We start from the raw sequence: 22,274 nt of genomic DNA on the forward strand, positions 1-22,274 counted from the left end.
CCCAGCACTGTATAATTGTTGTGAGCGCATTGCACTGTTAGTCTACATTTTAAGAGAAAGTGTTCATTCTCAAAAAAAAAAAAAAACAACCCACTGATGATTTTTTTCAGGAGATGTAATTTCAGAGGCTGAAAAAACACTTCCTTGCCATGTGAAATTATAACCAAATACTTACTCTTTGATTTTGCGATCTCCATCCGCTGCTGAGCGTAGCCTTTGATGCATCACTCTGAAATGATTACCAGTGATGTTGTAAATGGCAGTCGCCTAAATTATGTGTGGGACTTTCCACTTCCATGAATGATTCTGTTTTTATCAGCAAAGATTATGCCTCGAGGCAAATACCAACTGGTCCACAAAGTAAATGAGGCTTTTAAGACTGATGAATATTTTGCAGATGTGCTTGTTGCCTTTTGGAGGGAGATGAAGGAGAGATAGATGGTGATGAAAGTCGCCATGCTGAAGGAATAAGATACGCAGACTACCATGTTTCTTCCCTTGCTTGATGCAGTACGGTGGCTTTCTCTACCTAGTAAGCTGCAGCTTCCATTTTGTAACATCAGAGTCATGGAAATAAAGTGTTAGCTCTCTACAGTAATAGACAAGTGCAGATGGTATGATAATTACAGTTTTCTACTATCAAGCTGTGTAGATTGGTTAAGGCTCAGGCAGTTATGTTAAAAAAAAATGAGAGCAGTATTATGGAGAGATGAATTATCCTTAGGTAACAGCTCACTGATAGAGGAGAAATGGAGCTGGCTTTATTTTTAAATTGTTTGTGCATGCGTAGTCAGATCCTTGGATGAATATAGAGTTCCCATGTTTGCTTCTGACTTTAGTAGTTAACAAACTAAGGTTTTTCATTTCTTTCATAGCATTGTCGGTTATTTTTTGGCTGGTCTTATGTGAGTTTTCTGAGATGTGGAATTTACCCCCCTCCCCCCAGCCCCTTGCCTTCCGTCACTGCCACAAAGCATTGGCTAAATCATGAAGTGTTTCTTTCACCCTGTCTTAGGAGCACTCTGCTTAGGGAGCCACAGAAAGAAGTTTAATGAAAAGGAAACAGAGTTTGACAACATTGCAACAGAGTTAGTACAAGAAGATGGCTGACGCCAATACAGTCTTGGATTATACGAGACAGCTGTCTGCTCCCAGTGGGTGGAGGAAGGTGGGGACTGTTTCCAGTAGGGCTCCAGCCTCCCGGGCTGATCACAGGGCTCATGACATTGTGGAATCCAGCAGGGTTAACTTATGGTTAAGTTACATGGTTTTGATTTTTTAATTTGGCTCTTATGGACAAAAATGCAACTATTTTTAAAATTACCCTTGAAAAGCCCTTACATGCCCACAAAGTTTAGTATCTGTGGCTGTATGTGCACACCCTTGTGCAGTAAATGTAGTGGTCAGGAGAACCATGGAGGCTAGGCTGAGGAGAGGAATAAAAGACTCTCTGCAGATGCCTGGACCATTCTGTTCTTGCCATAACTAACAAATTGCAACCAGGAAATGGGGAATGGTGAGAAAATGTTAAAGTGTTGCTTAGTACCTGTAGTTTTAATGTTGTATGTCTATAACTTTAAATCATCTTAAAAGATACGTTGTTGTGGAGATTAAGTGAACTAATAGGTTTGAAATTACCTAACAGAAAGCCCCGCCCATAATAATTACTCATAAGTATTTGCTGATTTTGAACCTAAATAATGTGTGATTAGGCCCTTGTGTTGTAATAGCTCAGGGCCACAGTTTTAATGTAAAATTAGCTCATTCATTCCTTAGGGTAAGCCTAGAAAGGACTTATCATTTTGATCTTCTGTTTAGAGATGAGCAGTCAAATAAAGGGTTAAGGAAGAACGTGAACCTAATACTCCAACCCACGTTGACTCTTAACACCCACATTCTTTTTTTAAATTATTTTATTTTTTTAATTGAAGTATACTCAGTTACAATATGTCCATTTCTGGCATACAGCACAGTGTCCCAGTCATGCATATACACACATAGATTTGTTTTCATATTCTTTTTCCTTAAAGGTTATGACAAGACATTGAATATAGTTCCCTGTGCTATACAGAAGAAATTTTGTTTTTTAATCTATTTTTATATTTAGTGGCTAACATTTGCAAATCTCCAACTCCCAAATTTATCCTTCTCACCCCCTTCCCCCAGTAACCATAAGATTGTTTACTATGTCTGCAAGTCTGTTTCTGTTTAGATGAATTCATTAGTGTCCTCTTTTTTTCCTTTTTTTAGATTCCAAATGTGAGCAACATCATAGGATATTTTTCTTTCTTTTTCTGGCTTACTTCACTTAGAATGACTTTCTCCAGGGCCATCCATGTTGCTGCAAATGGCATTATTTTCTTCTTTTTTATCACTAAGTAGTATTCCATTGTATAAATATACCACAGCTTCTTTATCCAGTCATCTGTTGATGGACATTGAGGTTGCTTCCATATCTTAGCTACTGTAAACAGTGCTGCTGTGAACATTGGGGTGCATGTATCTTTTTGAGTTAAGAGTTCCCTCTAGATATATGCCCAGGAGTGGGATTGCTGGATCATATGGTAAATCTATTTTTAGTTTTTTGAGGAATCTCCATACTGTTTTCCATAATGGATGTACCATACTACATTCTCATCAACAGTGTAGGAGGGTTTCCTTTTCTCCACACCCTCTCCAGCATTTATTGTTTGTGGACTTTTGAATGATGGCCATTCTGACTGGTGTGAGGTGATACCTCATTATAGTTTTGATTTTCATTTCTCTAAGAATTAAGGATACTGAGCACTTTTTCATGTGCCTGTTGACCATTTATATGTCTCAATTGGAGAATTGCTTATTTAGGTCTTATGCCCATTTTTGGATTGGATTGTTTATTTTTTTTGTTATTAAGTTGTCTGAGCTGTTTATGTATTTTGGAAATTAATCCTTTGTCAGTTGCATCATTTGCAAATATTTTCTCCCATTCCATAGGTTGTCATTTTGTTTTGCTTATGGTTTCCTGTGGTGTACAAAAGTTTATAAGTTTAATTAGGTCCCATTTGTTAATTTTTGCTTTTATTTCTATTGCTTGAGTAGTCCACCCTAGGAAAACATTGCTAAGATTTATGTCACAGAATGTTTTGCCTGTTTTCTCCTAGGATGTTTACACTGTTTTGTCATATGTTTAAGTCTTTAAGTCATTTTGAGTTCATTTGTGTGTATGGTGTGAGGGAACACCCACATTCTTAACTGGAATGCTGTCTTACCTTGGGATAGTAGACAGTACTTACCTACTGGCCTGTGCTGTTTACCTGGCTTGTTTTCCCTGCAACCCAGAGAAGCACAAAGGACCCTTGCTAGTTTCATGAAGAAGAAAGCATCTTACTTCCTTCTTTAGCCAATTCCTGCTTCTCCGGCCATTCCCCACACCCCTACAGACAGCCTCTGTGCTATAGTTCTGTAGGGCTCTTACAGGCACAACTTCCTATGAAGGCCCTTTTTTCTCCAGTCCAACTACAGACCCCCTAAATTGTGCCATCTCCTACTACGTCATTACTTTTCTCTGGTCATACCTTCTGTTAGATTTATATTATAATACCTATTTGGAAATAATCAGGGATCCAGGTGCTAATTAAGTCTGACTCCAAAAAAAGTCATTATATTCTAGAAACCATAGATTTTATAGATATGATTTTGTTTAGAACCTCAGACTACAAGTTACTAGATTTTCATTCTAAGCCCACCAAAGTAGAGCTAATATGAAATAATTAAAATCATCTTAAAAGATACGTTGTCTTAAATCATCCTGAAAGGTTAAAAACCTGTACAAATTTCCAAATTCCCAAAGTCTTGGCCTTTGTTAACTCTGGTTCCTTGTCTGAAACTACAAACCGCAGAAAATGTGAGTGATGATTTTCTCAGTTCTTCCAGTTCTCCAAATGCCCAGTACCATCCTAGCTTTATAAAAGAGAAGTTAACTCATTATGTGTAAATATGTCTTAGGGCACTAGGGCTTAATTACCTCTGGGAACTACTCTGAAGAAAAGAGTCTGTCTTCTTCATTCTAAATTCAGCTTCTTTTACAAGTTCTTTAAATATTTTATGTACAAGGTCTCACTACATTCTTAATCCTTGAGCTGCTTTTTTCATTTCTTAACAACCCAAACTGACATATTTGCAGTAGAGTTAAAAATACAGTGACGCCCACAATGCAGGACGTGTTCTTGGATAAAATTCTCTTCCTCTTGTAAGTTGAATACTTTTCTTTCACCTCCTTCAGGTTTAATGGTGGCTGTGCATGTCATTCAGTGTAACACTGTTTAATTGTGTAGTTTCTTGGTCCAGTAGTCATTAATGGCAGCTTAGGGAATAGCTCAATGTTTTCCTATTTGTATAATTTGTAATTAAATGCAGACACATATTTGAACATCATCTATATGCCCATCATTCTGGGGAATTTTTTGCAGTAAAGATTTATGTAATGAACTTACCCGTCCCCATTGAGCCATCAAGTGTGCCCCCACCTGCACAGCCAGTGCACACAAGTAGAACCCTAACTTTTCCATATGTTCTCAGTCTTACTTTAACACTGCTTGCCCTCACCCATCCCCTGCTCTGTTCCCTCGCCTGTTCTCAGCCTGCCTTCCTTCTAAGTCAGCCTTCTGCTTGTGGCCTCGTCCTGAGCTGGTTTGTTACACTCAGTTCCGCTTCTCCAGTTTTGATGTGTACTTTCTCCCACGACTGTACAGTGAGTTCTCCCTGTTTGACTCGATAGCCTTGAACTTTCCTGGATCATCCCCTTACCTGGCGCCCTCTTGTCCCCAAATGGAAATGCTCTCTCTAGATATCTGCATTATCACAGGAAGACTTGCATCAGGGTGAGTGTGAAGGAAGCACAGCATAGTAAGAAAAAATTACACAGTTTAGAGTCAGACTAAAGCTGGGTTTGAAGCTTGGCTCTGCTACTCACTAGCTTTGTGATTTGAGCCATATTACTTGATGTCTCAAGCTTTAGTTTTGCTGTCCACAGTATGGGGTAACTGATAGCATCATAGAGTTGTTTTGAAAATTAAATGAGAAAACATACATAGGTGCCTAAAACAGTGCCTGGTATTTAGCCCCTATAAATGGCCACTGTTGTAATTAAATGCTTTGTGGTAGAAGAAAACCTGGAGACCTGTCTTAAAGGGTTGGTAGTTTGGGCATTGCTGTGTCTTTGAAAATATAAATAAGATTTCTTATATTCCTCTCCATTTATTAATTCCAGTTACATTGGTCAGATGGCTGATTCTGAATCCTACCAAAATTGTACTTTCTGAGCTGAAGCAAATGGAAAGGGAAATCTCTCTTTCTCAGGAGCCAAAAAAACATTTCCCAAGAGGTGTCTGTTCAACCGATGCATGCAAATGCTGCCTGATGGTTTCATCAGATGTTGTTCAGAACATCACACACCAGCGTTAGCCTTAAAGAATGATACTGGGGCTGTTGCCTCTTGGTTCACAGGGTGTACCCACAAGGAAAACAGAAACAAAAGCAGACGCAGGTAGCCCCACTTGGCATGGTTGATTGACTTTAATAGGTCCTGATTATGCTGCTCATATTCCATGAAATTAAAAAGCTTACAAATGTTATGAGCCATTACCCTTCCATTTAAGGGAGCTTATGACATGTTAGCAACATTTAATGAAATTCTTTTCAAAATGCCATCGGCAGACTCGATGAGATTCCATGTTGAAATTCAACTTGAATTGTTTGAGAAAGTTTGTTCTATACCTGCCTGTCTTTGTCGTAGTGTGTGGAACCCATGTCCAGGCCAAAAGAAATCTTCCATCAGTTAGAGGTGATTTGCAGAGATCAAGAAGGATTTCTGCTTTGACCCTGACAGTGCTTTCCAGTTTCCAAAGAGACTGCCATGTTTGTGATTGTGCTTACAGTGGGAACTCAGAATAGCCTACATTTTTACACCTTGACGCATCTTAAAACTTTAGCCCTGTCTATTTAGTTCTGTCTGTATTTGTTGAAGGTCTAAAACATTCTAGCAAATATTCCAGAGTATAATTTTCTGCCCTGTCTTCAGTGAGCTCTTAACAGTGTAATTTGGGAGATAAGACTTTGTGCAAGAAGACAATTAAAGCATAGGAAATGAGATGATTGAATCCTAGATTATGTGGTACTGATTATTTATACAATAAAAGCTCATGAAATAAAAATAGTACAGTGGATTGAGTGGGAATTTTTAGAGAGTATAAGAAAGATGAGTAGTGAGACTTAAGTTATTTAGAAAGAATTAATACTTACTGTTGAATCTTTCATTTTAACTTTTATGATGGGGAAGTTTAAGGGCAATAATCATTTAGTCTTTTTGATTCTACAGGGATTGCTCCTCATATCACTATCTTGTTGGTGATGCCCGCTACTATTTTTTGAGATCTTTTTGGTCAAGAAGTATACTGTGTGCTTTTCTGTACATTTCCCTGAAATCCTCTTGGCAATCTTCAAAGGTAGATTACATTTTCTTCATTTTGTAGGCGAGGAGAACTAAAGTGTGAAACTGCTAGGTAATTTTCTCCAGCTGATCTTGGAGCAGTGGGAATTCAAATCCAGTTAAGAACCAGCCGAAAGCACGTGTTTTCTATCTCTGTCTCAGTCTGCTTTGAGAAGAGAGGATGTCCAGGAAGCCCCCATTCTATCCCACCGTTCTGTGAACTCCGTGCAGGCAGGATCCTGCTGTAGGACTTGTTCAGCATTGTATTCATTTGTCTGTCAGAGTGATGGACACTCAACAAATACTTATTGAAGAAATACGTAATTGGTATGTTAAATAAGCACAAATCGTAATTAAAATGCAACTTTATTTTTGTCTTCACTATTTCTTTGAAATTTGAGTTGGAGTGGTCTTCCCCTCTACCTCCTTCATAAAAACTTGGGCAATTCCTAGTGGATTTTGGCCCCCTGAAAAGTTAACAGTGTGGTGCTACTTTAAGGGACAAAATACAGGCTCAGTTCAGAAATTTTAGGTGTTTCATCTGAGATATTTATCAACTTCAAACCTCATTCAAAGTTAAGTATTTGTTTCTTTTCCCTAGATACAGTCTTTAGTTGGTGTTTCCCTACCTTTTGAGAGTAAAGATAAGGACGGTTTCAGCTGTCTCTGGCTCTCATTTTCTCTGGATTTGCTATTTGTTGACTCCAGTTTAAGACCCTTCCAGGATAGTGGTGGTGGTAGAGGGTGGGACGTTTGTTACGCAGCTGGGTGACTTTGTGCCCTCTGAGACTGGTAGACGGTTAAGCTGACTTCTTCCCTCATGAAGCATTTCCTGGAATCCGTGGAGATTCCCAGCCCCGGAGGTGTGACACATCTCCTACTCCTCCCCTGGGGAAAGTGGACAAAGCATTCCATTCCTGGACAAGGTGCCTCATCCCCGTCTTCCTGTCCACACAGAATCTTCTCGCCTTCTAGGAAGTCCCCTTCGCAAAACCTCTGATGTCTCCTGCACAGCTCCCTTTACCACTTGGTCCACCTCTGTTTTGTGAAAAACAGTCGTACATCCCCTCCCTGGCAAACTCTGAGAGCACACACGCTCTTTCTGAGTTAGCAGCCCTCTCCTGCTTGCAATACTTGCCATTCCCACGGGGTTCCCTGCTGGGAAGTCTGTGATGTCAGTGATAGGAACACAGGTCAAGATCTCAGGGTGGATTCGTTGGAGCCTCTTCTCATTGGGCTTAAAGTTAGAAAGGAGCAGCCCCCGCACCTCCAAAAATATGTATTCACAAATCCCTTCACCTTCCCATCTTCTTGAAACTAGTAAGGATGTTCTTGGATGTTTCCCATGTCAGTTCTGCATATTTTGATGTGATACCTTACTCTGGAATTTTACATCAATGGCATCTTTGTGCCCAGTGGAAACCTTATTTTTGCTGTCTTCTAAAGACTTCCTATGATTGGCTGACGTTCAGAGTGAAATATTTAGGAGCGCTGCCTTAACTAGTCCTGCCCCAGTCCTGTATATAAAGTTCTTGGCACCATGACGGAAACAAGAAAATGTTTCTACCTACTCGGGATTCCCAAGTGAGCAGAAAGAGAAACAAGGGCACCGCTCTGCTGGAAGAGAGATTCTGCTTTTGCAGACTGCCTTGCATCTCACCAGTCTAGACCTGAAGATGTACCCTGATTTCCCTCCCTGTAAGAGTTAACTACAGGAGAGGTGATACATTTCCCCTTGCTGATGAGCTTCTCCAGGCCGGTTCTGGTGTGCTTTCAGAAGGCGTCTTGGTTAATAAATCTTTCTCGGCTTCCTCATAGCTCCAGGGTCTTGAGGATACTACACTGGCAAAAACAGACACTGAGTAAGATCAGCTAAGTGGTTGGTGGGAGGTGATTCCACTGGATGCTCTGGTAATGTCATTTGGAAGAATGCACTTTATTTTTGTTTTTAAGGAAGAATTTGAAAAGCAGATGAAGAAAAAGTGCAGTGAAAAGACACTGTTTCCAGTGGCACGGAGCAGAAATTGGAATTTAATATGTTCTGCGTTTGTGTTGGTTGCTTTCTTTGGATACCTTCCCTTGCTGGCTCCATTATCTTGGCGTATTTGAGGATGAGGGGCCAGGATGACTCGGGCTTCCTGTGCTTGAAAACGCCCCTTTCGTGGTTGAGTGGAGGTACTGCCTGTGAGTTTGCTGCGATTTCACTCACTCACCTCTGCTCCCACAGCTCTGTGGTTGCTCTGCTCCCAATTTCTTACACAGGACAGGCGCTGGGTAAGTGAGTGTAGCCTTAATGTGAATTCAGCCACCTCCCTTTCTCCTTGCCCTGTGCTGCCTGTCATGTAACACTTGAAAAAAAAATCTCTGAGCTACTTCTGTTTGCTTAGCCTTGTATTAAACATTTGGACACAATTTATGGCACAGAACAGGTGCTCAATCAATCATTATTGAATTGATGGAAAGAGGTCAAGGGGGAGGGGGAGGGAGGAAGGCGTTTGGGGAGAGAGGCCTGCCATCGCCTGTCATGTCTTGTCTTAGCCCAGTTTTGCAAGGTTTGCACTATCCCTTCATCTTTTCAGATTCCTCTGTTCCATTCTTAAATTTTCTCTAAGTAATTCCTAATTGAAACTTAATTCCAATCAAGCTGTAGATAAGCGCTAACAGTTGCATATATTAAATCCAATGGATGTGTGCATTATGGCAAAGGACCCCAGAGGACTCCGAATTCAAAACAGTACTTTTTGGCCCTTTGTCAGAGCCTTTGGGAAGATCTTCTAAGAGGGTGTCCTGAGGTCCTAAACTCATGGCAGAGAATCCATCACTTACTCTGCACATATCTGTGTCCAGCCTTGGTGTGTGGAGTGGTGCTTCTGAGAGCTGGAGGGAAAGGGGGAACATGGCTGGTGGACTTGGCACTCTTGCTTCTCCCTCTTTCTGTGAGTTTCAGCCCTGATACATTTCCAAAGATGGATTTCACCTGAAGGGCAACAGGTGTATTGGGAAAACCAGAGTCTTGGGGACCACATGAGTCTCAGACAAATTGCTGAACCTGTCAAAGCGAGGTTTTCCTCAATTGTAAAATGTAGATGTGAGCTCACGGAGTCAGGAACCTTACAAGCACCATGCAGAACGTTAAATGAATAATTCATTCTCTATTTTGCATATGCAGCATGCCTTCAAAATACGAATGATTGCCAGTTCTGTCTTTAGGGAAGGTTCTGAGAGGTCTCGAATTTGTCCAAAACTGTTCAGGCAGTCAGGACTTTAACTTCAGACTCCCTGACTCCAAAGTGCATATGCTTAACTGTGAGATCACATTGTCAAATTATCCCAAACTTGGTACAGCTAAAGATAAAGCAGAAACAGTGTATGGAAAGCCCTTAGCTCAGTCCCTGGGTCATGCGGCATCCCCAAATGGTAGAAGCTATTATTATTCATTATTTTTTTTAACTTATGAGTTCTCTCTGTTTTTTGAAGGGAGAGTAAGAATTACAACTTTCTCTCTAGGGGAGGTAATCGGTACACCAGATGTTTTTTGTTTCGTTTCTCTTTGTCCATCTTTAGACCTGTGGCAGAGCTTGGCTGTCTTCCAAAGGATGTCTTCCCTTTTTGTGTGTAAGCCATATCATTTAAATAGAAGTTTGACTTCTGTTCCTCCCTGAATACTTATATGAGAATCCTGAGGCGTAAATTCTTCTGTGCCTGGGTGGACCTTAAACTCACGATTCATTTAACAAGTATTCATTGATCCTCACACTGCACCACACTTTGCTGCTTTTTCTCACCACATTCCAAAGTGCAGATCAAATCCCAACAGCCACATTCTCCAGGTGGAACCAGAAATGCAGAAGTGTAGTATTTACCCAGTTGCCTTGCTCTCAGCATGGTGGTCATGCATCATTTTGATGGCAGTCAGCTATTTACTTTCCCCACAGAGATGTATTGAGCATCCCCTGGGTGATAGGCAAGATACTATGAGTTAGGGATAGTTTTTCGAAGGATAAATATTTTCTTGTTCCCACAGAATTAATAATCTAGTTGGGGGCAGGGGTGGTGATGAGGCTAAACAACACAAAAACAAGTAAGTAGCGATTGTTTTAAGGGCTATGGGGAAAGCAAAGCGTGCTGAGATGGTGACCGATCACAGAGGAGAGTCTAACTTCGATATTGGTGTTACAGAAGCCATCTCTGAGACCCAAGGAAGCTAGCCATGGCAAGAGCAGGGAGCAGGAGGTTTCAAACCAAAGGAATGTGAATGCAGAGATTCTAGGGCAGAAAGCTTGATGTGAGCAAGGGGCAGAAAGAAGGCTAACACAGCGAGAGGAGTAAGGAAAGGAGAGAGACAAGCTGAGTGCAGCAACCACAAGCACGTCTGTGTAGGTGATGTTGGGCGTTTATCCTGAAGACGCTTGGGAGTCAGGAAAAATTTTTAAGCTGAGAAAGGATATTTATTGTGTTCATGATGGGTGTGTAAACAAATGGACCATAGGAGGGAACACCAGTGGGAACAGGGAGATCACAGAGGGACTAGCTTAGTGGTTTGGGTAAGAGATGATGGCTCCTCTGAATGGGATGCTGGCAGAGAAGATGGAGAGGTGAGAGATTTGAAACATATTTTGGAGGAGCTTGGCTGGTGCTGCTGAGACAGCCCCTGGGAGTAGAAGAGGGAGAGAAAGAGAGGAAGTGATGATGATTCTTGGATTTCTGTTGGAAGGAGTTTTTTCAAAGATGTGTTAGTCTTGCCGAGATCGTAAATGAAGTCCCTAGCCTGGATGGAGGGCAGTGGAGGAAGGCATTGCAAGGAAAGAAAAACGAGATGTAACATTTATGGAGCCCCTGAAGTATGGCAGGGACTCCACTCCCCTTGCATATGCCATTTAATCTACTTTATAGCAATCCTATAAAGTACAAATCACGACATGCACATTTTACATAGAAGGAAATGTAGCCTTAGGGAACTTACATAACCCACCAAAGGTCATAGAGTTGGCTAATGAGGGAACCAGAAATTAAACCAGATCTGTATCTTTCTAAAGTCTCATCTCTTTCCCCAACAGCGTGCTATTATCCGAGGGCTAAGATAATGTCATACAGCTTGATACTGTATTCCTTGAAGTGACTAGCATTATGCTAGGCTTCTGCTGAATTTTCATGATATACTGGTTAAGGAATAGGTTTTAATCATCAGGGCAAACATTTGCCTTTAATGAAATGCCAAAGGTTTCAAAGGCTAGTGAATCTTTAAAAATGTGTATTTCAAGATGGGTTGATCAAAGCAGTAGACAGAATATTAATGGCAAAGTTAGAAAAAAAAATTATTTCCTCCCCTCCCCAGTAAACTTGGTGGTATAAAGCATGCATTCTCCCCATCCCCCCAAATACTTTAAACTTTAAATACAAGCCACACTAAAAAGTGCTCACAGAAGTTCCAAAATGCATTGCCAAATCGTTGGTGTCAGAAGGATTGAGAGGAAGGGAGAGAATTTGCTGTATGGGAAACTGGTCACAGGATCACGTCATGTGTCTGGAAAGGTGACTTCTGTTGTATTTAGCTTTGCAGATTTCTCCGGGTCAAATCCATTTAAATTTTGAACATCTTTTCCTTAGGCAAATGACTGTATGTAGCTTATATATGACAAAGAGGACACTTTTATAACTAAGTTATTGAAACTTTGGGAAGCAGTTCACAAATTGTAAGGCAGCAGGTCCAGTTTGGAGGGTGCATGTGTGTATGTGTGTGTGTTTGGGGATGGAGCAAAGGATTTCAGAGTTTTTTTTTAATGTTTTCGGCAAAGTATACCATTCCCCAGATTGACACACCCCCTGCCACTCCTTTTTGCCTTAATACAACGGTTTCACCTATATATAATAGCTGGCTTGCCTTTCAAGGTGGTTTCATTTGCACTGGATATATTAAACTCCATCTAAATGCAAGAGTTTATCAGAATGATTAATCTGCATTATATGAGTGTAACTTGACTTTCTGGAACCAGCTTATAGGAGTGCAGTCAGCTTTTCGGAAAAAAAATTAAGTACTTTTTCATATACTGTCAGGTAATATGCATTACACATATTAATTCACATAATGCTCCCAGCAACCCAGTGAAGTGGGTACTACTCCTATATTCCAATAAGAAAAAGAAAAGTGAGCCTCAGATACGGAGTAACTTGTCTTAAAGCTAATAAGGTACCCAACCAGCACGCCTGCTCTGAATTTAGAGCAAGCCTGAGCCTCTTGTCTATGCCGTCTCTTTGTAATAATAACCCACATCGTGACTTCTGCTTGGCAGCCTTGCAGCACACTGACTCAAAGTAAAGATTTGTCCGGATTATCACAGCAAATCAGGGGCAACTGCAGAGCGAGGATTCCAGAACAGGAGAGCTGAGTCAGAGTCCCCCGTCCCCCATCTCTTAAGATTAGAACTTGCAGACCATATCACCTTGGTATGTGAACTCAGGAAGATAGAGGCAAGTATCCAAGGTGGAGACAAAAGACTAAAGTCCGGATGAAGGCAAGACCAGGTCATGGATCTAGAAACCAGAGAAGAATCTGATTGTAAGAAACTTCTCCAGGCAGAAACTGCTTTTATGATACCAGCCGGAACCCTAGCTAACTTCATCAACCAGCTTTCTCAGCCTCAGCACTAATTGGCATTTGGGGCTGGAAAATTCTTATTGTCAGAGGCTCTTCTGTGCACTGTAGGATCACTGGCCTTTACCCAGTAGATGTGAATAACAAACCCCCATACACTGGTCATAACACTCGGAGAATGTCGGCCAAGTGCCCCCTTTAACAACCACTGATCTAGACGAAGGAAAAATGCAAGAGAATCCATGCATTCACTCACCAAACCCTTGCTAAGCGCTACGCAGTTTGAAGTATCATGTGACTTCAGGTCTTTTTTGTAAAAAAAAGTTCAGTGAGAAAAGACTCCAGACTTAGAGTGTTAATCTGGAGACTTCAGACAACATGGCACCGTTGTGGAATGCATGTGCTCTGGGTCTAATCCATTTAAAGTTTGGACATCTTTACCTCAGGCAGTTTGCTAACTGTCTTTGAACCAGTGTCCCTCTCTGCAAACTAGAGATAGTAATAATAATACCTAACATATGGGTTTGTTGTGAGAATTAAACGGGATAATAAAAGTAAGAGGCTGGACCAAGGCCCAGACACGTAGTTAAGTACTCAAGTGCTCCTATTGTAGGTGATGTCTGTCATATCCAGCGAGACACAGAGATGTTCTTTGGTGCTCTGAAGCACCAGTTGCTGAACCTACTTCTATGGCTTTGCTTTGAGGACAAGTGGCCAAAAAATGGCCACTGAAATGGTTGTTCTGTGATAGTAGGAAAACTTCCACAAACTCTGGTAGACCCTGTGGAGTCAGTCTGACGGGCGGACTGGCTTCATTTCCACTGCAATTTCGTTGTTAAAGGATTTAAGAGATTATAACAGCATCTCTTCAGGAAGCAGCTTGGAAAGCTCAGCTGGGTGTACCCCAGGGAAGAGGGATTTTTCTGAATTAAATCTCTTCTTTGAGGAGCAAGATGTGTGTGTAAACATGAAGTAAGGAAGCGGCCCTCGATGTCAAGTTAACAAGGAGCTGGTTACTTAGTCTGAGGGACACCCTGAGGAAGTGCTTTGTTCATTCGCTGAAAGTAGAAGCTTCTAAATTGTCACCACCCAGTACAGATTGGGAACAGGATGATCTTGTAGTGACAGTTGTCTTGGGACTGGAAGAAGGATCTCTCAGGGGTTTGGGGAAAAAAGAAAAGGCCGTTTCTCTAGGGTGGAAAGTAAAAATAGCTCGTTCTGCCTTACTGGGCATCTCCGGCTCAGCCTCCGCACGAGGACATCACAGGCAGTGTTTGCCATCCTTTTGTCTTCATTGTGTTGAATTTGAAGGTTTTCAGGTAACTGGGTATAGTCCCATCAGTCCTAGGCGTCACCGCTCACTGTTGTTTGGCCCATCAAGACATTGGAGTTTTGTATCCAGCAAGTTTGAAATAAACTCAGTGCTGGCCTGTTGGCAGCAGCAGATGAACTAGCAAAAGAAAAATAAAGGTCACAGTGGTTTTACTCTTGGCCAGAAAACGTAAAAGGAAGCTTTTTCAAAGGCCAAAGAAAAAGTAACTCCACTAGACAAGGACAACAGTTTCTCCATGAGTACAGACCCTGGGATGTTTTATCAGGAGGTCATGATGATGATGATAATTTTCAGTATTATTCTGAGTTAGGAGTTCCAGCATGTATACACATCGAGGTAATAATAGGGCTCGCTTCGGCAGCACAGGTACTAAAGTTGGAAGGATACAGAGAAGGTTCGCGTGGCCCCTGTGCAAGGATGGCACGCAAATTCACAAAGTGTTTCATATTTTTGGAGATTGTCATACTAAGTGAAATAAACCAGAAAGAGAAAGAAAAAATACTGTATAATATCACTTAAATATGGAATCTTAAAAAAAATGACACAAATGAACTTATTTACAAAATAGGAATAGATCTACTAACATAGAAAACAAACTTATGGCTACCAGGGGGAATAAGGGGTGGGAAGAGATAAATTGGGAGTTGAAGATTTGCAGATACACACCACTATTTATAAAACAGATAAAGAGAAAAGTTCTACTGCATAGCACAGGCAACTATGTGCTATGGCTTATAATGGGCTATAATGAAAAAGAATATGAAAAGACATATATATGTATCTGTATAACAGAATCACTGTACTGTGCACCAGAAACACGTTGTAAATTGACTATACTTCAATTTTAAAAAGACTTGGGGAAAAGCAAAGGTAATAACAGTAGCAGTGACTTTAATAACTACTATTATTGAGCATGTTAACTGGCCTTTTACTTTGTTTCCCTTTATCTTCACACTCAGCGCTAGATAGGACCAGCCTGACTTTTTAGGAAAGGAAACGTGTCAGCAAGGTGAGGCGACTTGCCTGAGGTCACACAGCTGGTACGGGGAGAAAGCTAAGCAGTCTTCTGCCTGGGTGCCCTGTTCAAAAGCTGCCTCTGCCACTTTCTCTGTAAGTTTTGTCTCCTTTTTGCATGTCGGTTTCTTTTACTGAAATGAAGAATTTGGACCAGTGAGTTCTTCAGAAGTCTCCTTGCTTTAATACCCCCTTTAGTCTAGGTAATAAATTTTTGTTTAAATGTGTATCCCAAGAAGTGAAATATTTAATAGTATCCTGAGACTTCTGTGGGTTTTTTTTTTTTTAATTGAAGTATAGTCAGTTTACAATGTTGTGTCAGTTTCTGGTGTACAGCACAATGCTTCAGTCATACGGGAACATACATATATTCCTTTTCATATTCTTTTTCATTCTAGGTTACTACAAGATATTGAATATATAGTTCCCTGTGCTGTACAGTATGAACTTGTTTATCTCTTTTATATTTACTAGTGTGTATCTGCAAATCTCAGGCTCCCAGTTTTAACCTGATGGCAAGGCAGTAGATGATATCTTCCCACACCCAACCTTTATCAACAAGTCCTTTCTACAGTGAGAAGAAAGCGCAACGTGCTGAGAGCGGTAGATTAGAATAGAGTTAATGTGGGTTCATGAGGAACCTCCGGTTTCCAGACCCAGGTTTGCCACTGCAGCCATGGCTCTGACCAAGTCCCTAAGCCTCTCTGAGGCCTCAGTTTTACCACCTAGCAAATGGGAGTCAACATGCTCAGCTGGTCACACAGGATTTGAAGGTGGAAGCGTGCCTGTGTGGGTGGCAGAGTCCAACACTGGGAGGTGCTGAAAGAGAGTTGAGGTCACAAATGAAATAAGAACGGAGTTCATGGCAGGAGAACTAGCTTCGGCTCCTGGTTCTCTAATTCATTGGTGAAGGTGGCCTGTGGGTGTCAGTTTCTTCATTTGGAAAATGGAAGCATTCGTCTAGCTCAGCATTTCTAAATCTATCTATCAAGGAGGAATATCCTTCAAAACTGTCTGAGAGATACACGTTTGGAAAGCAAAGCATGCTTTCTCCCCCTGCTTAGATGTTAGCACTGGCATGTTCTGAGATGCTCTGCAGTAAAGAGGTACATTTCATTTTGTTTAACTCATTTTCTGAATTAAGTTGACTGTGGAACTCTTTTCTCTGGAATGCTTGTTAACCTCCCCATGAAACGTAATTGGAAATTCAAGATCAAGTGGCGTGGTTCTCTGAGAATTACAGAGAGAGATTATGATTTATCTGTTATATCTGTGTTACAAGTGTTAGGGATCATTTTTTTTTCCTTCTCTTTTTCACATCTATCTCTCGTCTAAAATTAACTTTGCCTTCTTAGTTGGAGAGCCAACAGGCCTCTGTGTGTGTGTGTGTGTGTGTGTCTGTCTCTGTCCCTTAGCAAGTATTTTGAACACCATTGTGCCTACTACTGTGGTAGATTCTGTGGACAGTGGAAAAACAGAATAAAATAGAGTCCTTTAACATCCATTGTGGACTTTACTATCTATGAAGGAGGTCTTGATGCTGAGTGATTTTCAGATTATTTTATTTCATTGAATCCTCTGGTGCTAAATTTGATAAAAGGAAAAAAATAGAGCTCATGAGCTGAGGTAATTAGAGAAAGGTGATGAAATAAATGAGATTTTGTCTAAAGTTTGAAATTAAATGACATACGACGTTGTCAGGTAGGAATACTGTGGGACAGTCAGGAATGGAGCTAGAATTTGAAGGGCGGGAAAAGTATCTGGATTTATTATGGTGGACCCCCACAGCCATGAAGTTTTTGAGCAAAGAACTAGCATGGGGGAAATGAGTTTAAGGGGGAGACATCTGAGAAGCGAGATTAGTAGGGCATTTGGTGTAATCCTAGGACAGGTGTCTGGATATAGGAAGGTATTGTCATGCAGGAAAAAAAAATACATAGGATTTCAAATAAGAAAAGTGGCACATGTGTCCCAATTTTTTTATCTAAAAAGTCCCCACCTTTATAAATACTTTCTAATTAATTTAACGATTTATTTTAAAGTAAATGTTTTACATCTGATACCCTTCTGTTTCCACTACCCATTCCCCCTCCGCTGAGGCAGCTATAACTACCCATGTGTTGCATATCCTTCCAGAGAAAGTTTCTGACCCTGGGCACTGCTGATGTTCGGGGATGGATAAGCCATTGTTGCGGGGCTGTCCAGTGTACTGTAGGCTGTTTAGCAGGCATCCTTCACCTCTCCCCTCTGGAAGCTAACAGCCCCTCCTCCTCAGCTGTGATAAGCAGAACAACTCTCAACAAGGCCAGATGCCCCCTTGCTGGGGGGGGTGGGCAAAATCACGCTGGCTGAGAACCACAGTTCCAGGGGTGTTTAATAAAGAAGAATCGCTGAACTAAAAGGTGCAGGCAATGTTGGTATGATTCTTTACATCAATAGAAGCCTGGGAAGATTAAAAATTGTCTTCAAGGACTCAGGTCTATGTAAATGGAAGAAGACTTAAATCTTTGTTAGTTATGATGCTTTGGGCTGCAAGTATCAAATATGCCCACTTCAGCTGGCTTGAGCGCAAAGGAAACCTGTTAGCTCACATGACAGGTGGCCTTGAGACAAGTCAGACTAGGTTTGGTTGATTCGGTAACTTCCAGTGTCATCATGGACTCAGTTCCTTCTGGGCTTTGGACGTGTCACCCACGGCGTTAGACTGGTTCCCCAGCAGGTTATAAGATGGCTGTCAACAGAGGCTGTGTCTAACCTCTTCCTTATTTGTGTCCAGTGGTAGACACAGCCACATGCGCTAAAGGTGAACAGTGTTTCTTTCCTAGGAACTGCCAGAAATCCTCTCTTCATGTATTACTGGCCCAGACTGACTTAGCACCCTGCCCTACACTCCATTCCCTGAACCCCTCACTGACAATGTAGATAAGGTCTGTTTGGTAGGGGGGCTGTTGGGTTCTTAGCCACAATATCCCCCATACAATTTTTGAAATAAAAAAAAAGATTATCAGACAAGTATGGAATATGATGAGTTCAGGGTAATATCTTGTGCATTTTGAGCCAATGACCATTTAAATCATTGATTTAGGGTTTGGGTGATTGAAGAATACCAAATGGAACATAAGTTGGATTATGAGAACACCCAAAGGAAGAATTTACCAAGTATGTGTGAAGAGGGGAAAGGGACACAGAGGGCCAAAGACCATACTCTCGGGGGAACTTGGATATTAATAATTAAGTCAAAGTTGTGGGTGATTGATTGGATTTGCTTGTGAACAGGGCTGGTTCAGCCACCCACTCGGCATGGGATCTGGGCCAAAGTCACTTTTCCTCTCTGTTTTGTTTTCCTTGTTTGTAAGATGGGGAGAATGAACCCTTCTTATGCTGGTGAGAGGATTAAACGAGGCAGTGAGTGCAGAGCACTGAGTCAAGTGATGGTGTCAGGGAGCATTAATGAACCCTCACTGGTGATGTTGTGTGAGGTGACTGTTACTGAGCTGGGAGGAAGAAAAGGGGGAGAAGGGAAGTGAAGAGAGGCCGCTGGGAGAGGACAGCACGTGCCTGAGATCCTACAGGAGGAGATGACTGCTCAAAGCATCCTGGAAGAACTTAAAAAATAACTCTCTAAAATACCATATATACAGGTGGCATTACAGAACTTTAAACATTAGTTCATCCCTGAACTATTGACGGTCAGGCCAATTTACAGAAGTTGCCAACTCAGACGGGAAGTTATTTTGATCATCCTTTACTTCCCACTACCTCATTCCCTTCCCTTTGCCAAAAGACAAAGTCCAAACATGTTTTAAGTATCAACTAAAATCTGGGAAATATGTTCAGTGTTTTTAGGAATATTAATATTTCATGAGAATTTAAATATGGTGTTACCCTGCCCAAGGTACAAGATCATCTTTGACCACAGATTGATACTTAAGGAAAACATCTGTTCTATGTTTTTGTTTTTTGTTTGTCCCCCCCCCCCCCCCAGTGAAAACAGTGTAGAGTATGTCCATCATCAAAGCAGGATAAGCTCAGATTGTCCGCCTAGATGCAACGGTGGTGGTTATTTTACAGCCCTGGATTTTATACACCTATTAAACATATGATTATACTGTTTAACATACTTGCCTACAAATGTTCATCCAACCCATTAAACACACTTTTCTCAAGCACCTACTATGTGTGGGCCGTGGCTTGTACAGAGATTCCTAGGTGAGGTAGCGGATGGGACCTAGAAGGACCTAGCATTCACAAGGCATGTGTCCTACTCCTGTAAATGAGCTAGAGGCAGGAAATGCTAGATGGAGATATGTGCGTTATTTTGTCCAATCCGCTTAGCCACTTGGTTGCGTTACACCACGTGCACTGTGTCTACTGTTAACGCGGGCATCAACTTTTCTTTGGTTACGTGATCTTTAGGTGCGTTGTTCAAATGTTAGGTGTTCATTAATAACCTCTCAAGCTCTTGGCTTTCTATGCCATTGTCTAAACTCAGAGCTCATAGACGGCTGGACTGAAATTCTTACGTCTAATCTGACGATGGTGCCCACACCCTTTCTGCGAAATAACTCTACTTCAGGGTGGACAAGAAGTAAATCACTGCCACCAGGAGATGTACCGTCTCACAGGCAAGTGAAAACGGAACACAGATAACCATCATCATCATCAAAATAGTAACTAAGAGTATTGAGTTCTTACTTAAAGCCAGGAACCAGTCCAAATATTTTAAGTACGTTAACTCATTCCGTCTTCACAGAAAGCCCAGTGAGATTTCCATCATTATTAGACCCATTCCGTGGATGGGGGAAATTGAGGTACAGAAAAAAGTAAGTAAAGGCTGATGCGCAGAGTTAGAAAGAGGGGAATCCAGGGTTTAAAACTAGCACATTTCTCTCAAAGCTCATAACCACCTGCTACCCTTCATAGCCATACCTCAAGGTTGCAGGTGCGCGAGTCCTAAGAGAAGCCCAAATACATTGTAGTTTTTACCTGTGTAAATGGGAAAGATGTAAGGGGCAGGAGGGGTGGGATTTGGTCCTGTCTTTAAAGAACAGGAGGATTTGGTTGTGTAGAGCTGGGAAATGGGTGTTGCAGGATAAGGGCTTTCTAGCTTTGAGCAAAATGGGAAGAGATGCCGGTGCCTACAGGAGGTCACCGTTTCACGCTCTAGTTGGCTCGCTGATAAGCTATAGGATGGCCTTGCTCCCCTTCCATCCCCAGCCTCACCACAAACATTGACGCCTGAGCAGTGCAAACCTGGGACACACTGGCAGCCCCGGGAGAGATGACTTTATGTCCATTGATTTATCCTCAGATCCCTCTGTCCACAGATACATCACCCAGCACTGCTGCTCCCAGAGTCAGTGAAGGGAGGTTTATGACTCAATTTTATTGGCTCGCTTGTGCAGACAAGTGGCTTCAGATGCGGAGGAGTCATTTGAAATAAAACATCATTATTAGATTCCCTCTCCCTGAGCCTCTTCTCTTGGCTCGTGGTTTCCTCTGAGTTAAGGTTCACACCAGGACTCACTGGAGACCTTTTCCTCTGTGGACTAAAGACGGTCCTTTATTAGCAAATAGAAATTTAAGAACCGGCATGATGCTTTTTTTTTTAAACATAGCATCAAAGGATTTAGGAATTTTCGTGCTGCATGAAGATGGCACTTAACTTTTCATTTGTTTTTTTGCCTTTGTAGGTCATCTCCTTTGCTAAGTAAATAGTTCTGAGATGAAGAGAGGCATCTCACTTAGTATACATGTTCCTTCGTGACATGACTCTCCTCCCCTTCCTGTGTTTCTTCTGTCTTTAGCTCTTATCCTTGTTCCTCATACCTAGACATGATCGTGCCCCCAGACCTTTTCTAACCTTGTCCCCATAGTCACCTAGACCCTTGCCCCTCCAGTAACACAGGCATCCCCTGCCTCAGGGCCTTTGCACTTACTTTTCTTGCCACCTGGGAAGTTTTTAGGTGAGATATCTGTCTGTCTCATTTCCTCCCTTCATCCAGATCTCTGCCCAAATTCTCAGTGTCAGTGTCCTTCCAGTAAAAAATTCGCCATTCCCAACACTTAAACCTTGTATTTTTCTTCTTAGCCCTGAGCACTGCTGGACATATTAACTGATTTGCTTTCCTTCTGTCTCACTGCACTCATTTCCCGTAAATACACACTTACACTCTGACCTTCCAGACTACCGCTCTCACCATGTCACTGTTAAGTCCGTCATTTCTGGCTCCTGCTCGTGAATGAACGTGTCTGTCCATGGGCGGGGGGCAGGGGCTATTCTGCTTTGCATTCTTTATCTTTAATATCTGACCCCCGGTGAAAACTTGACGGTTGTTGAATGAGTGGAAGTGTGAAACAAAAAGAACCGAAGGAAAAAAAGGAAGAGGAGGAGGAAAGAAAGAGGAAGGAAGAGAAAGAAAGAAACCATTCACAGTTCTGCTTTTTTTCTGTTTGTTAGAAGGTTGACCGAGTCGCAGTGACATCCAGTTCTAAGAGGTACCTGTCCTGGTCCAGCACCCTCTCCATCAGTACTTACCGTTACACTCCACGCACCACCCTCCATACGGAAACCACCCTTTCCTCACTTGGCATTCCGTGCTTTGTCACATTTTGCTCTGCTCCATAACTACTATCAATCAATTTTTTCCCCTTCTTCTGAAGCCTGATGCAAGTATCGTCTTGCCCTGAAGCCTTTCCTGACTAACAGGAATGAATGGAGTTCTTTGTTTCCCTCTTCACTTGACCTGACCTGGTACACTGGGGCGTTTGATTTGGCCTGTCTCACTCTGAGGGAGTGGCATCTCTGATGCGCTGCCCAAGCCTTTGTCCATAGCACGGACATCTATAAGCAGACCTTCCCCTCTATG

General features: G+C 41.8%; 1 protein-coding gene and 1 non-coding gene across 7 annotated transcripts in view; both read left to right on the forward strand.

The window, feature by feature from the left end:
* SGCD (sarcoglycan delta) overlaps positions 1-22,274 on the forward strand; it is an 841,450-nt gene that overhangs the window by 659,794 nt on the left and 159,382 nt on the right. The gene's annotated exons all lie outside the window — the stretch shown is intronic.
* On the forward strand, positions 14,737-14,843 carry LOC116662904. The gene has a single exon (XR_004318987.1). It is a non-coding gene; the product is annotated as a U6 spliceosomal RNA (small nuclear RNA).

This window comes from Camelus ferus, chromosome 3 (assembly GCF_009834535.1).
Source record: "Camelus ferus isolate YT-003-E chromosome 3, BCGSAC_Cfer_1.0, whole genome shotgun sequence".
NCBI classification, from domain to species: domain Eukaryota; kingdom Metazoa; phylum Chordata; class Mammalia; order Artiodactyla; family Camelidae; genus Camelus; species Camelus ferus.